Raw genomic sequence first — 17,407 nt, forward strand, 5'->3', positions numbered from 1 at the left:
TCCTCGTGATATTACAGAGCTGGAATGGCCTTGCGTGAAAAGAAATAGTGACTGGGATCCCACCAATGTATAGAACACTAGACATGATTTAACAAGAAATATTTTTAAAGTTTGGGATATAATTCACAGGCAAGAAAGATGGGAATATAATTCACCACCAATAGAATTATCAGAGACAATTTTTTTCTTACGGGGTAAAAGCGCACTTTTTGGAAGTTGGATCGGAGACACACAATTAAAAGATATAGTGACTAAAGGGAAAATGCAGGAAATAAGGCATAAAAGCGAAGCGATAAAGATAAATGAGTGGAGGTTCTCCCAGCTAAAACACTTTGTGACCTCTTTATCACAACCAATTAGATCAGAGGGAATCCAATTGAAAAACTATGTAACTCACAGCTAGCAAAAAAACATAGAATATCCCAGATCTATAGAATACTCACGGAGATGGGGGAGTTGGGAGCGTCTCCATTCATTGGAAAACGGGAGGAGGAATTGGGTATACGACTGGAAGAACAAGTGACCAAAGTCCTGTGTGCAGTACATGATTACGATACTGACATAAATACAAAAGAATCAAACTATAAATGTCTAGCGAGACGGTATATAACTCCCTTGATAGCTCAAAAATACCAGCAAAGTAAATCTTCTCTATGTTGGAGAGGCTGTAACCAGAAAAGTACTATGACCCATATTTGGTGGGAATGTACAAAAATAAAGGAGTACTGGCAGGATATACGATGTTACATAAGGGAAATTACAGGAGAGGAAATCCCAAATGACCCATGGGTGTGCTTATTCCATTAAATATAAATATTACAAAAAAACATGTAAGAGAACCCTGACCCGATATCTACTGAATGCAGCAAAAGGGATAATACCGAAAAAATGGCTAGACCTGAAAAAACCTACTATAAAGGAATGTTTCAAAAGAATAGACCATATATTAAAAATGAAACATCTTGGTAGCAGGGAGGAGGGCCAAGCAGAAAGATTCAATAGTATTTGGGAAAAATGAACAGACTATAAGAAAACTGTAAAGTATACAGAAAAACTGATAGAATAGATGTTGGAGGGGAAGAAGTGAAACGGAGAATAAGAAGAAAAGGAGTAGAGTAGAGGAGACCGACAAGGGGAGGGGGAGGGAGGGGCGAGCAGAAATGGAATATATATGTATATATAAAAATATAAATGTCTCTGATGAATATTGTTGGATCTCTTTTTAAAATTAGACATATGTGGTCATGTAATTTTGTATATAAAAAAAAAGAAAAGAAAAAAAGAAATAGCAACTGGGAACCTGCCATTGTGGTACAGCACATTCTGCAAATTCACGGAAGGGGGCAGAATCCACCAGATGGAAAGGCAGAAGTTGTAGAGCCATCAGCTTTGACAAGCTTGCATTTAGATGCTGGGCATGTGGGTGGCAGTGACTGTATTTTTTTTTTCGCTGCAGCAGATGGGGCAGAGAAATTTGCCAGCTACAGTCTACAGCTGGTAGTGTGCTGCTGGCAGTTGTGCTGCAAGGACCTGGGACACCCTGCGCTATACCATCATCCCTGTCAGTGGAGGCAGCTAGAGAGGTCATGAGGTATAGCGGAGGCAGAATGAGGTGAGTAAGGAAGAGGAACAGATTTGCACCAGTTTTGTGTGGCTTTCAGGTGCTCTTGCCAACGGGCTGAGTGGTGGGAGGTTAAATGCCTTGTCAAGCATGTGGTACCCAAATGGCTGGTGTTTTTGCCACGCTTGATGTGCTTTAGACAAAGTTTGCAAATTGCAACAGTGCGATCAGCTGCACGTGTGCTAAAAAAGGCCCAGACAGCCAAGCTGTGGGAAGTGGGCAGGGAGATAACAGCTCCACAATGTGATGGAATAGTGTGGCTGCTCTCTAACCTTCCATGATGGCTGCCTAGTTGGGTTTGTGCCTCACCCTCACTTTCCTCCTCTGCTCTATCTGGCACCCAAGTTGCGTCAGCGACCTCATCATCATCATCTCCTCCATCCTCATTACCACTGGAGCCAAACTGGCAATCCGCTGTTGCTGGAGGAACATGACTGCCCATTTGTGTACCAGTGTTCTCCCCTCTCTGTAGGCTCATGTTCCTGCCTTCCTCAACATCAGAATAAACATCTGAATCAAGTAATGGCTGTGCCTCAAAGGAGCAAGTGTCTGACGCTTTTTTTTCAAATAACTCAACTGACGTGTGAACAAGGAGGCAGGTTTACCGACTCTGGCAGCTGACGTGGACTGTGCACTAGTCTGTTGCTTGGGTGATGAGGATGGTTTAGTAAGCCAGTCCACCATCTCCTCTGCATGCTGTGGCTGGATAGCATGGGCAACATCGCTAATCAGAAGAAATTATGCCCTGCCTGAGGACTGACCACGTCCACCTTTGCCTGTGGACACATATGCTGCTGATCCCCTCACAGTGCCATGGGAACGTCTGCCTCTCCTTGTTGTCATCCCAGGCATGATGGGGGGGTTGCTTATTAACAAAATTTAATAAAGATGTGGAAATGTGTTTGTGGAGGCACTTCAATCAATGGAAAGTGGTGTTTGGTGCACTTTAGCTTGAGTACTCACTACAAAGACACACTCCACTGATACACTATAATATACATCAGTAAAACTGCACTGATGCACTGCAATATACTGCGTTAAACGTGCAGTAACGCACTGAACTGTACTTCATTAAACGGATGATAATGCACTGAAATATACGGTGTTAAACTTGCAGTAACGCACTGAAATATACTTTGTTAATTGTGCACTAACGCACAGAAATATACTGCGTTAAACGGCATGTAACACACTGAAATATACAGCGTTAAACTTGCAGTAACACACTGAAATATACTGCGTTAAGTGTGCACTAACGCACAGACATGTACTGTGTTCAACTGCATGTAACACACTGAAATATACAGGGTTAAACTTGCAGTAAGGCACTGAATTATAATGCAATAAATTGAAGTTAACGCACTGAAATATACAACGTTAAAGTTGCACTAACGCACAGAAATGTACTACGTTAAATGGGACATAACGCACTGAAATATACAGCATTACACTTGCAGTAATGCACTGAAATATACTGCATTATACAGAAGGTAACACACTGAAATATACGGCATTAGACCTGCAGTAAAGCACTGAAATATACAGCGTTGAGCTTGCAATAACGCACTGAAATATACGGTGTTAAACTTGCAGTAACGCTTGGAACTATACTGCGTTAAACAGAAGATAATGTACTGAAATATACAGCGCTAAATGGAAGGTAACGCACTGAAATATATTTTGTTAAACTTGCAGTAACACACTGAAATATACTGTGTTAAACGTGCACTAATGCACAGAAATGTACTGCGTTATACGGCACGTAACACACTGAAATATGCAACGTTAAACTTGCAGTCACGCACTGAAATATACTGCGTTAAACGGAAGGTAATGCACTGAAATATACGGAGTTAAACTTGCAGTAACACACTGGACTATACTGTGTTAAACGGAAGGTAACGCTCTTAAATATACAGCGTTAAACGGAAGGTAACACACTGAAATTTATGGTGTTAAGCTTGCAGTAACACACTGAAATATACTGCGTTAAACATGCACAGAAATATACAGCATTAAACTTGCAGTAATGCAATGAAATAAACTACGTTAAAGAAATATAATATGTTAAACGGTCACTACACTCACTGAACTATCCCTAGATTCACACTAATCTGATATTCTATGCTGACAATAGAATCAGAATAGCACACTGTCTATGAGCACTGAAAGGAGCCCTGTTCTATCTCTCTCCACACCGACATCACCCTAAAAATGTTGAAAGAATACTTTTATAGGGTGGGGCGGGGCTAAGCGCAATGATTGGATAGAGTCATCATGACAGCATCCGATCATGGCTGTAAAAGTGCTCTGTGTCCTGATTGGGCAAAGCTTTTATTGCTTCAGCCAATCAGGGCTCTCAATGCACTGTGCAGTGCATTGTGGTCATTCGGCAGGCCGAACAAGCGGTCGACTGGCCCGATATTTCGGGTGTTCGGCGAACAGTCAATGTCGGCCTGAACTCATGCTTGGGCCGGTACGTTCGCTCATCCCTAGTAATAAGTGATGCCGATTGATTGCCGCCCCCCTCCCAGAAATATAGCACCAGCTGCCACTGGCACATTTTGTCATTCACAGCCCAGGGGGCCCAACCTATAGAAATAATGACAAGCACTCCAATTTCTAACTGGCTTTTTGCAGCGAGGCGGACATGGAAAGGCAATGCACATCACTGACAAACACATTTCCAAGCACAAAGAAAGCCCCATGTCTGCAGGCTGGCCTGGAAATGTTTGTTTGTAAGGCCCAACCTTACAAGTCTTTCACACAGGCTCACTGCTATCAGAAAATGCCCCTGGTGTGAAGGGGTTCAAGCACCCAGTATTAGGGCGAAGGGGTCACAGCAGACGTCACATTGTGCACACAGCTCCATGGTTCACACATACGTGAAGACATGGTGAAGGGGTTAACTTCTAGTGACGAGGAGACGCGACAAGACAGCGCTGACTAGAGCTTCCATTGGACAGGAAGAGTGAACGCGTGCTAACGTGGGAAGGAAGGGGTTAAGGTGATAGTAGGCGGGGACAAGCGACACGGCCGCAGCAGACAGCGGGAGAAAATGATAAAGCCGCTCTGGCACTAGGGAGCTCCCGTGACGCGCAAGGGGGCGTGTCCGGGGCGGGGACACATTCCCCAATCTTCTCCCGCACAGGAGATCGGGAACGTGCGAAGTGAAGGACTGGACGTGCGCAGTGTAGGCAGGGGGGCTGCGGGCAAGCGCATGGGAGCGTGCACGCACATAGGGGATGCTTGTATTCGTTTGAGAGCGACATACACAGCACCGAGCTCCGGCATACAGGCGGCGTGCACCTGACTCACAACCTGAGCGGACCACTGCTGAACCGGCACCGAAGCAGCACTGGAAGAGGCAGACACCCGTGTGATTGTCGGCTCCGTTTTTATCACAGCCGGTCTGCTGACACAGAGAGCCCAGTGTGGAGCGGAGGAGAGCGCTGTGATACCCGGACACCGTGCAGCACACAAGGTGAGGAGCCTCTGGCCGGGGTGTCATCCCCTGTCATGTCACGTGTCCATTACATTCTATGGACCCCCCACTCCCCCACACACACATACATGATGGCATGAACATTGTATAGGCTGCTGCCATTCCATCGGATCTGGGGTCCCCCTCTCCCACCCATCCGGGTCTGGGGTCCCCCTCTCCCACCCATCCCAGTTTTTATTCAGTTGTATCATTGAAGATCACCATCATCTGGCCAGAATGACCCTTGTTCTTAGACATGTGCTGCCTTGATGGTCTTCTAAAAAAAGATCTCCCACCCTTCTTATTCTATTCCTGCTGTGATTAAATGAATGACAGGATAAAGCCTGGGTGTGGGACCATCTGTTATGATCAGAACAGATGACCTCCCTTAGTACAGATACGTTTATGCCACATCCGCACTCTGTTTTTTTTCAATAGAAAATGACCACATACATGCAGGTTTTCTCAAACTTTTTTCCTGGAGGGACCCCTAAAGTAATTTTCAGCTTTCGGGATCCCTTACTAAATCCATTTGAGGGCAGTGGGGAAAAATACCCCATACAGTGATGGTCAGAATGCCCAGCTGACAGCTAAAAAAAAAGGTCATTGGTACCATGCTGTTGGCTCTGCCAAGTGGTATGGGCATCAGGACTATGTAGGCACCATTAAATGGGAGGTCAATCAGCTCAAGGAATCCCAAGCAACCTCTGAGGAGACCCTAAGAGTGGTTGTGACTTTGTAAGTTTTTCATTGGTACATCTGTACACGTTCTTATTCATTCAAGTCGTGGTATAGCTAGTAGTGGTTAGCCACGTTCAACTGGACTTCTTCTGTAATGCTGAAGATGTGTTGTCTCTCAATGAACGTCGTCTTCTAGTGAAGATCATTACAGAGCTGAAGTAGCTACTTGGACGAGGGCTGAAACCTCTTCCAATGTTACAGGACATGTTCAGGATATGTGACTAACTGCTGGTGATTGTTCACTAACCATCAGAGAGACAGAGGTCAGATATATATTGGCGCTCATTTAAGTAGCTTCTTTAACTGAAGAACATTACTTAACTGAAAAAGCTTCTTGGATGAGTCCCAAGGCAAACATCTGATGTTACAGAACCACGTCCAGGTGAATGTGACTAACTATGGGTGACAAATGCACACTAACCGATAGAGGACTAGAGATATGTTGGCGCTCATTCAAGTATCTTCTTCAACTGAAGAACATTACTTAACTGAAAAAGGTACTTGGATAAGTCCCAAGGCAAACATCTGACATTACAGAACCGTGTCCAGGTGAATGTGACTAACTATGGGTGACAAATGCTCATTAACCAGCTTTTCAGAGTGGTAGTGCTCTGGAGAACAAGTATGAAGGTGCAACGGCACTCATTTAAGTAGCTTCCTCAAATGAAGAGTACAGAATCAAATGAGCTACTGGGATGAGTGCTAAAACACCAATTTTTGCCATTATAGAACACCTAATGTGACTAACCACATATAAAGTGGTCACAAACCAGTGTTTGAGTGATGGAAATCTGGTGGGTCCGTCAAAGGACTTTCTAAAAGTGAATATTTCTACTCTTGGCCCGTAAACCTGCTTTTTAATGTGACAGTTGGCCAAGTCATAGGACTGAACCTGTCACCATTTAGAAGAACTAGAAGTCTTGGGTGTATTGGGAGTTGTTAAATACATCTGATCTTGTTTTTTTTTTTTCCCCTTCTCCACAACCTATTGATGACAGAAATGTACTGATGATGATGATAATAATAATAATAATAATATAGTGTTCCTTTTTAGACCTGAGAACTTTTTCAAGGGTTCCGTGAAACAGACTAGAGAATGGGTTGGCTTTAGGTTTTTCGGTATTGGTTGACTTTAGATCCTGTTAAAATCTTTCCCTTGAAGGAGTTGGATGAAAAATGTTGCTGCCAGGTTGAATTTAAATGGCAAAGTGGCTTTCAATGATTTGGTAGATGGTTAACTGTTCCTAGATGAAAGTACAAGTTTGTAGAGCACAAGGGAGATGTTGCAGCTAACACTTCTATTCACTGAGTTTTATTTGTAAGTCTGAACTAACATTGTTTTCCATGTTGATAAAATGTAGCTTTTCTGTTTTTGTTTTCTTTGTATTACATGTAAAATGAATGTGTAATCTGTGAGGAACCCTCAGATTAAAAACCCATTAACACCAATGTAGGGTTGCACCGATACTGGTGTTGGTGCTGATGCTAAGCATTTGTACGATATCCAAAACCATTACCTATGCAAAATGATTGCGCTCAGTTAGCACTACAAAGAATCGCATGTGATTTGAGCAGGAATGCAATGTGATTTCTGTCTGAATAACATGCTGTTTTCCCCCCCACTACTCCTGTGTGATCCCAGGCTGAAGTCTCTGACAAGCCTGGGCTCACATCGGAGCGGTGGGGGGAAACCGCATGGGATTTGGATGGAAATCGCACAGCATTCCTGTTCAAATTACACAAGATTCTTTACAGTGCGAATTTGAGCCAGTTCATTTTGTATGGGCTCAAATCGCACCGCACTGTACTACGTTATTGGTATCTGCACAGGTATCGCCACATCCCTACACTGATTCACTAAAAATGAATGTGCTTTAGCGTGTTTCTTGTGTGTTTTTTTTTTATACACCTTTCTGCATGGATGTTCCAGAGGCAAGATATTTTGTGCGTAGTTCATACATAATGCGCACATTGTCAGTTTTACAACTTCCTATGGAAGAAGCTTTTGTTTAAAACACAGCAAAGATGCAACCAGTGACATTTAATACCCATTGCACTAAATGTATAAATGAGAGGCGCACCATTAAAAATAATAGGGAACTTCCCATGCATTTTGGGTACGGTTTAAGATGTTACAGCATGTCTGGATTGTAGTGTGAATAGGGCCTACCATCAGTTGTGTGAACCATTTGAGACAAAAGAACGCTTTACATGGAATCCTAGTTTGTAATTTCCAGGCATTTATATTGAAATGGCGCAGTGATTAGTCGTGCAGTAAGAGCTTGCAACCATTTGCTTTTAACCTTCTATACCTAAAATCTTATGACTTGTTTTATTTTGCTGCACTTTGTACCCATAGTTTGTTTGCACTGCTTTATTGAACAAATACTACAGACTTTCTAGATGTATGCTTTCTAGGTTTTATATAGTTAACGTTTTTAAATTAGTTGATCAGTTGGGTACTGGATGGATTTGTTTGTTTTTTTTTTTTTTTGTTTTGTTTTGTTTTAGCTTTAGAAGTAATTTTAAAGGTTATGTAGTCTTACATATTCTAGCAACGATTGTTGCTTTGCACACGGTATTTATAAACAATAGTATTAAATAGTGGGCTTAATTTATAGCCAGTTTGACCATCTGCTGCTTCTTTTCCAGGGTCTATTCTGATTGGCATGCATCAAATGACCTTGTGTCCCCCTACCATATGAGATCTGGTTGGCGATGCAATGTAAATATAGTGTTCAGATCTGCTGTTACTGAAATCGGACTTCCAACTTTTAAGGAGCAGGACATTTGCATGGAGTTGGGTCTATATACATTTCTATTGAATATGGCTTTATAGTAGCACTGGGTGATCTTTGAAAACCCTGCGCATGGAAAGGTTCTTGGGTTTTGATGGAATTGGGGTTCATTTGGAACAGTGAGGGGGCTCCACAGTAAATCTTTGATTGTGAATTAAGGAGCAAACTGATGTCTAAATTGCTGTGCATCCCGAAAGCCTGCTGCAGTAGTCTTGCCCCATCCCCCACACATGGATCCTGTCATTAGAAAGCTGATCACAGCATCCTTTAGCACCATGCTAACATATTCCTCCATAGCTTATAGCTAGCATGCTTCCATGGTGCAGCGGCCAGCTGAGAAGTGAAAATAGGACCTCTCCACGGACTGAAAAGGACTGTTCTTTATTATGTCTTTTTAATAGAAAAATCAAATATACTTTGCCAGGGATTTCCTGTATGTCCTTTGCAATGATGTGCACATTTCTTTTGTCAGGTAAGCAGTAAGACTGCTGCTCCGAATGGCTTTTGTGTTTTTTTTTTTTTTTTTTTTTTTCTTCTTTTTTTTTTTTACATTGTAAGACTGTAGAATCCATCCTAAACTAGAAGGAGCTTGACATGTAATCCTAATGTATGAAATATGTGACAGATGGACATTGCATAGAGACCTAAACCATTCTGTTCATTTGATGGATTGGCTGACGTTGAAATGACATCTTTTGTTGCCATGAAGTGCTAATTCTGATATTTTAGATGTGTGAATATATGGGATGCTTGAAAAACAATTTTATATGGTAATGATCAGAATGTTTGTAATCATTAGTGACATGCCTGAAAAACCTGCTTTATTGTTCCTTAAGCATAAAGTATGCTAATCATGTGACTTTAGTTAATACCTGCTAGTTTGCAGCCTTTTGATAGCTCCTATTAATCATAGAGACCACTTTACATCCTTACTATAAATCGTTCAGTTGTGTGCGCCTCGCCTTTATACAATCCTTTCATTGTTCCAAATTTCTACCTGCCTTTTTGGTGGCTGGGTAATCTGTTTTTAGTCTATTTTCTAGAGAATGTTTGTCACTTATTTAAAACCTAACTCCTGGTTTCTTGTGACTTTAACAAATTCCCTACCGGGCCAATTCTGACACATACATGTACAAATCTACATTTCGTTTGCTAGAAAATTACTTGGAACACCCCAAAAATTATATATAGCAGATTCCCTATGTAATAAAACAGTGTTTCTCAACTCCAGTCCTCAAGGCGCCCCAACAGATCATGGTTTCAGGATTTCCCTCAGATGAAACGGCTGTGGTAATTACTAAGGCAGTTAAATTGATCAAATCGCTTGTGCAAAACAATGGACAGCCAGAAAACATGACCTGTTGGGGCGCCTTGAGGACTGGAGTTGAGAAACACTGCAATAAAATGATGGGTTTGGAATTTTTTTTTTTGTCACACGGTATTTGTGCAGCAGTTTTTAAAACGTAAATTTTTTTGGCAAAAGTATTTGAATTTTATTGCATGCATACATAGGCAAATCTCTCCTGGCTTCCAAAGCAGCTAATCGGACACAGATCCATCTGGCTGCTTTCCTGGTCGCTAATGGCCAGGTAAAGAAATAGCTGAAACCGGAAGTGATGCATTCCTTGTAATTTTCTGGGTCACAAAGAGAGGGAGTAACTAAATCGGTTCCTCTGTGTAACGCAGTTGTCGGTCGCAACACTCCTGGGCTCTGCAGTCGGACAGGATAGCTTGGGAGATGCGGGGGGGCACATGCGCGCACCATAAACCCCAGAAACAGGCAGCGATGTACCAGTACAGGTCGCCTGTCTGTAGTACATTGCGGACAGTCCACAAATGGATCATTAAAAACTATTTTGCTAATGTTTTTTTAAAGGTAGAGTTCACCATTAGAACATGTGACCATATTACATCCCTATTTAGGGTGTAACAAGATCCAGCTCGTGCCCCCCTTCACCCCTTCCCCCTGTGACAGCGGGCGGGGGATTCTCACCCCAGCAGCCTTTTGCCAGATATAAAATTGCTGCGCATGTGCCTGTCTTCGCCCATACAGCCATTTCATTCATGCACAGTGATCTGTGAATGAATAAGCTACATGTCCCATCTACCACAGAGGCAGTGGACTTGTAGTTCTCAATGCACTACAAGCATGCTGATCAGTGCACTGGTAGTCCATTCTCGCTTCCTAACTGAAAGCCTGTATAGGCAGGGGTCTGACATTTGCACCCCTGATCCACGAATCACAGGTGCAATGCTATAGGAAAAAATAAGAATGCACTTTTAAGAGAAAAAAACAAAGTGAACTTATTTAAATCCAATTAATTGGTAACAGATTTTCTTCAATAATTGAACCTCCTGGGTTTAATGAAAGTGTAAGCATAATTTTAATATATTCTGGGTAACAATTTGCTCACTGTAGGCAGGATATATGTACTGTTTTACCTGTACAGTCAGACTTGTGAGGCAGCGGCCTCACAAATCCTCGATTTGCCCACTCTTCCCATTGACATGTCCTTTGCCAGCAAGTGCGGTATGTGTACTGATGTAGGAACATTTTCTGTGATAAGGTCGATTAAAAGATAAATTCTACTTGTTACGCCATCTTTAGGCTTTATACACACTAGAAAGCTAAGAAGTGCTTTAAAAATGCTGGACAAAAAGCACAAATGTATTTAGTGTTTTGTTGCCGGCGTTTAGACTAGCGTGTAAGCTACATTTAGTAGCTGCAGCGTTAAGGAGTAGGGCCGCCAGCGTCCTCAACCAGTGAATAGTTAAGGAGCAAGCCAGGAAGCCTGCCACCACATCCTTAACAATGGGGGAGGAGTCAGCTGTCAGTGGGTTTCCCCGCCCACAGCTGAATATGGTGTTGCCCCCCCCCCCAGGTCTGGTATGGGGAACCCCCATGCCAAAAGTTTAATAGGGTGGTAAAAAAACAGCCTAAAGTGCCCCACCTCCAAAATCCATACAGTGACTCTTATCCGAGCTTGCAGGCCAGGAAAGGGGGGGGGGGCAAAGATGAGCGTGTGCCCCCTCCCCTGAACCATACCAGGCCACTTGCCCTCAACATAGGGGTTTTGATGGGGACAAGGGCCTCTTCAGGGGCTGGAATCCATCTTTAACAAGAGTCGGGCGGACCGGATCTTGTCCCCCCATATGTGAAGGAGTATGGGGTACATGGCACCTTTTTTAGTGAGTGGGGTCATATGTACCCCATGCTCATTCATATGGGGGGGGGGAGATCTAGGGGTCTCCCCCGCAGACCTGACAGCCACCGGCCAGGGTTGTGGGGTAGAGGCCCTTGTCCCCATCAACATGGGGACATGGTGCTTTGGGGTGCCACAAACCACCCCCCTCATGTTTAAAGGCCTGAGGCCTAAAAATTCTGGTTAAAGGGGTTGTAAAGGTAAAAATTTTTTCACCTTAATGCATTCTATGCATTAAGGTGAAAAAACTTCTGACAGAACCGCCGCCCCCAGGCCCCCCGTTTTACTTACCTGACGCCTCGAAAGTCAGCTTCGCGTTCCCGACATCTGTTCCTCCGCTCACCCTGGCCGCTGATTGGCTGCAGTGGATGGATTGAAAGCAGCGCAGCCATTGGCTCGCGCTGCTGTCAATCACATCCGATGACGCGACGCGCCGGGGGGCGGGGCCGAGTGATACAGCGAGCGGCTATAGCCGCCGGCTGTATCACGGGAGCGCGCCCGCAAGCACTCACCACCGTGCGAGGGAGCTCGCATGAAGGTGGTGAATGCTTGCGGGGAGGAGCTGAAACAGCCGCCGAGGGACCCCAGAAGACCAGGTTCGGGGCCACTCTGTGCAGAACGAGCTGCACAGTGAAGGTAAGTATAACATGTTTGTTATTTTAAAAAAAAAAAAAAAACACCTTTACAACCGCTTTAATTCTGGAAAGCTTAGGAGCTGTCTGCTGTTTCTGCCAAAACGCTGCTGCTCTGGAACGCGCTGGCAGAGGGTTTTTTCTGCCACTAAACAGTCAGGAGAGTTTGGAGGCAGTAAAAAAAAAAGCCCAGTGTGCATGAGGCCTTAAAATATGCCATATGCTTTGCAAATAATATCTTCGTTATGACAAGATGCATCAGTTTATCCAAGCTGAGGAGCCTTAAAGCCCAACTCCTGGATAACTTTTATTCTTAAAGGGTTAAAGGACCCCCCAGCATCTTTAAAAAAAAAAAAAAAAAACTACAATACTTGCCTCCTCTCCAGCTCTGTTCTCTGCTGTAACTTTTTTTTTTTTCTGCAACTAGATGTCCTCTTATTGGGTTAAATGACATCCAGTGGACTGAACATGTGACTAAAAGACATCACCATGGTACCCTTCGCAGAGCACTCTATATGAATGAAGTACTGCCCAGTGCTGGTGAAGAGGATCCTACACTTTACTCGACCAACCAGATATCTTGAAAAAGTGTGTTGCACATGTTAAACCACAAAGCACACATTGGAGTGGGGAGATGGGGTGACTTGCAGGTGGGCTTAGTTTGGAGTTGGGCTTTTAATATGTACTGATGCAAATAAGTGGTGTCTTGTCAGTCCTTGTGTATTTCTACAAAATTGCAGACAGTACTTACTTTATGAAATTTTAAAGTGTACAAGAAATAACTTATCAGATTTGATTTGCATATTTTAATAGTAGATACCCGAAGGCGATTTCTTTACTCTATTTGCAGCAGTATGTGAAGCGAGGTGAAATTTGAACGGAGCCCTGGATAACATTAAAAATCCGCAACCCCCCCCAAATCCTTCCCCTCTCCATTCAAAAGTGAGAGAACCTTTTAGGATTGACTGACTTTTAATGTCAAAATAAGTAGATATACAGGCAGGCCCGCACTGGCCATAGGGCACACCGGGCATTTGGGCCGACGCCACTGGGCTTTATGTCCTGATGAGCTGGCTATTGCAGGGGGGTCCCCAACCCCCTGGCCGTGGACCGGTACAGGTCCATGGCCTGTTGATGACTGGGCCGCACAGTGGGAGGTAAGCGCCCACCGCGGTCCAGACAGGGCTAACACAGACCACAGTCACCGTTAACCTCCCATTATGTGGCCCGCCCTGCCAACGATGTCATCCTATCAGCAGAGCAGGGAGTGGGAGGAGCTGGAGATCTGCATACAGAGCGGGAGTCTTTTCATATTAACAGCGGTCAATCGCCTGCTTATTAATATGATCCAGATCTGCAGCTTCTTCCACCCTCTGACCTGCTGATAGGCTGACATCGACGGCTGGGCGGGAGACCCTGGAGAGGAGACACAGGCTGAATCCTGCCAAAGACAGAACTCTGCAGAAGAGGGAGAGAGTAGAAAGGGGGGGGGCGGCATGACTGCAAAAGGTGCTGTGATTGCTAGGGGTACTGTGATATAAAGGGGACTGCACTAAAGGGGCACTGTAATCATAAAAGTGGCCTGCACTAAATATTTGTCCATTGATGTGTGTTGCAGCCCATTCATTTAGAATGGGCTGCCTAATACATTGTGCTGCAACGCATAAAAACATGTGCTTTTTGGTATTATATTGTGAACAGGCCACCAAAATGGAAACTGGGGCTATTCACTGCTAAATATGTGTGTTACACATACAGCAGGTCCACAGTGCTTTAAAAGAGCCCTAGAATTCCAGGTATTGTAATAGGTCCAGCAACCTGCATCTCGGGATGACTACCTCACGTTGATATTTGGTTTTCAGACTAAAATAGCCTCTTAATGCATTTAATTTAATTTTTTCTATAATCTACTCCATTTGGGTTGCCCATTTTTGTGACTGTAATGTACTGTGTTCTGTTTAGTGTATTTAGGCTTTGCTGATTCTGTTCTATAACTACTTTAATTTTGTTGTACTTCAGATGGTTTTTGTTTTTGCTCGTTCACACTGTTGGCTGTGGGGGGTAAATCAGACCATGTTTGGCGGGTAGTACTACTGGGACTCCATCAAGTTGTGTGAGCATTTAATTTAAACGGAAGCTGAGGAGGCAATATGTCACTTTCCAGCCACCTCTTGGCTAACCTCCATTTTTAGAGGGATAACAAGGGCTACTGCAAATGTAAACAAGCCCCAAATTTCTGAGTATGAAGGATTCACCTTTTTGTTCACAGAATTTGCAAGCCTGCAGATGTGTTTAAGGCCTGGTTAACACCTGTAGCACTAACTCACGGTGGAGCTGCTGGTTTAAGCGGGTCTGTTACCTTCACTTTGCTTCCCTCTGTTTCACCGCCACAGGGTCTAGGGTTCCGCTAAGTTTACTTCTGGACAACACACGCACCAACACTGGAGTACATTTTCAATGCTTTATTGAACAGACAAACTTTAGGAAGTAGCAGGAAAGAGGTGGAAAAGGAAACTCTCAGGAGAAACTCAAATATCTTTTTGCAAAATCTTAGCGACAAATGTCCTGGTAGAATTCGGATAATTATGTGGAATGCGCTCCCCTCATGGGACACACTCCCTGCTCGTCTGGATAGGCCTCTCACCGGTCTAGCAGCCAGTACGCAGCACGAATCTAAAGTCTCTGCCACAGACTAGTTTGGGGGGTAAATCTGCACACTCCTCTGCCACAGGATGTATCAGATTCTCTGCAGTGAACAGTCAGTCACAGTGCCTGAATCTTTAAGCCGAACCGGCAACACTATGCTGTATAGTTACTTTTGGATACGTCCTTCAGCCGAGTCACCAGGCCCCTCTATAGACCAGCACGCTGCGTGATCTCTCCAAGTCGGGTCCTCCCCTGGGATCTCCTTGGCTGTCCAGCTTCGTCACACAGGACCGACAGCTCAGGACCATTCCTCGGCCGCGGTGGTAGGCCCCAGACAAGCCTCCGGACCCACCCCTGCCGTAGCATCGTGGGCCTCCTGATCGGAGGACCACGAGGTAGCTCCTTAACGCATACCTGTCGGCCAGGAGGGCCAGCAGGTGGCTGTAAAACCGACCCTAGAGCATGGTGTCTGTCCCATAAATACCCCCTTCCCAGAATGCAATTCGGAGGACCACCTCCACCGAGCTTGTCTCCGAGACAGAGGAGCGTCTATACACTTTGACACGTTGCCTTTCCAACACCGACCAGTGGTAACAGCGACACCCACTGGTTAGCACAGAAGCACACACAACGTCAGCCAAGCTGGAACAGAGGCGAACTTTTAACCTTCTTAAAACACAATTTACTAAATTTACCTAATCTGTGGTAGATTGTAAATCTACCAGCGCTACACACCTATGCATTTTCTTCTATTTTTGTGCATTTTTAAGTTTTTTGAAACACACTGCAGTCCATTTAACATGGTTTCCTATGGGTCACATTCACATCTTTGCATTTTTTGGAAAGGGCCAGGGACTTTTTTTCCTGGTTTTTGGTTCCATAGACTTCACTGGATCAAAAGTGTGTATTGCAAAATTCACCGGAAATGTGCAAACTGCAACCAACATAGGTGTGAACCTAGTACCAGACTAGAACAGTGGAAATTAGTGCACATGTGCAGGGATTGTATCAAAATCTGCAGAAGATGAAAGTTGTTCTTTTGTTTCAAAAAGTTTGAGCACTAAGTTCACACCTAGGTGTTTTTGGGTGTTTTTCTACTGTAAGCCTCAGCTCTAAAAATGCCCAACAAGATAAATCCCATTCATTTCAGTAGCCCCTGTTCACATCTGAGCGTTCTGTCGCCTGAAGTAAAACGCCTGTCGCTCAAAGTACAGGCGCTTCTTCTTCTTTTTTGGCAGATTACAGGTGTTTTCTGCTTTTTTACATTGGTGACCTTTTGACCTGTACAAAATCGCGCAACTTTCTGCCTGGAAACTATACGCTCTGGTGTGAATGCAGCCTAAGGCCCCTTTTACACGGACGGATAGAATTGTGCTTTTAGCTGTGTTTTCTACTGCAGCTAAACTCACACAATACTTTCCTATGGCCCCATTCACACACTGTGTTTAGCTGTGTTTTGATTACATGTGGTTTTGTGCGGATAGAAAAAATAGAATTGACTGCGTCCAGGAGCGATTTGGCGCAGCTATCCGCACATAACCGCAGGCAATCGCAGTGCACTGTGTCTGCTGCGGATAGCAGCGACGAGCGAGCCGGGGATCCGACTTGGATCCCTGCCAATGCCAGGCACTGTTGGGTATAAATCTTGAAGGGGAACCCCACGCCAAATTTTACATAAAAAAACGGCATGGGTTCCCCTGCAAGAGCATACCAGGCACTTTGGTCTGGTATGGATTCCAAGGGGGACTCCCTACGCAAAAAAAATGGCGTGGGGTCCCCCAAAAATCCATACCAGACCCTTATCCGAGCACGCAGCCCGGTCGGTCAGGAAAGGGGGTGGGGACGAGCGAGCGATACGAGCGTGCCTACCCCAGGCACGGATCAAGCTACAGCATGCTACACGCCAGACTGTGATACCTGACATATCCTTCTAGGGACATCTGGATATTGATCCCTTGGTCACTCAGCTAATACTTCAGGCTCCGGTGACTGACTGTCCCTTATACCCCTATGGGAACTACATTGGCATAGACTACAAGGATGATATTGCAGATACTATACACTTAAAAATGTGCCCAATATTTACAGTTTGAGAGCCATGCAATACTATTACGGACCTTTCTGTCCTCAGTGCCTGCCTATACATGGAATCATCACACTGGAACCAATATATATGTAAAAAAACTTTTTGAACCCTCAGCCCCTGAAGAAGGTATTTGAACATTTCATACCGGAAACTCGTCGGGCATCAGGGCATTCACATTGTATGACGTCCATGTGTA

General features: G+C 44.3%; 1 protein-coding gene across 1 annotated transcript in view; it reads left to right on the forward strand.

The window, feature by feature from the left end:
* The first annotated feature begins 4,721 nt into the window (after positions 1-4,721).
* Positions 4,722-17,407, forward strand: part of ADARB1 (adenosine deaminase RNA specific B1) — a 259,557-nt gene continuing 246,871 nt past the window's right edge. The window contains exon 1 of the mRNA XM_073633480.1: positions 4,722-5,105. The gene's annotated coding sequence lies outside the window, so the exon portion shown is untranslated. The remainder of the gene's footprint in view (positions 5,106-17,407) is intronic.

Source organism: Aquarana catesbeiana, linkage group LG06 (assembly GCF_042186555.1).
Source record: "Aquarana catesbeiana isolate 2022-GZ linkage group LG06, ASM4218655v1, whole genome shotgun sequence".
In the NCBI taxonomy this organism is placed as follows: Eukaryota; Metazoa; Chordata; class Amphibia; order Anura; family Ranidae; genus Aquarana; species Aquarana catesbeiana.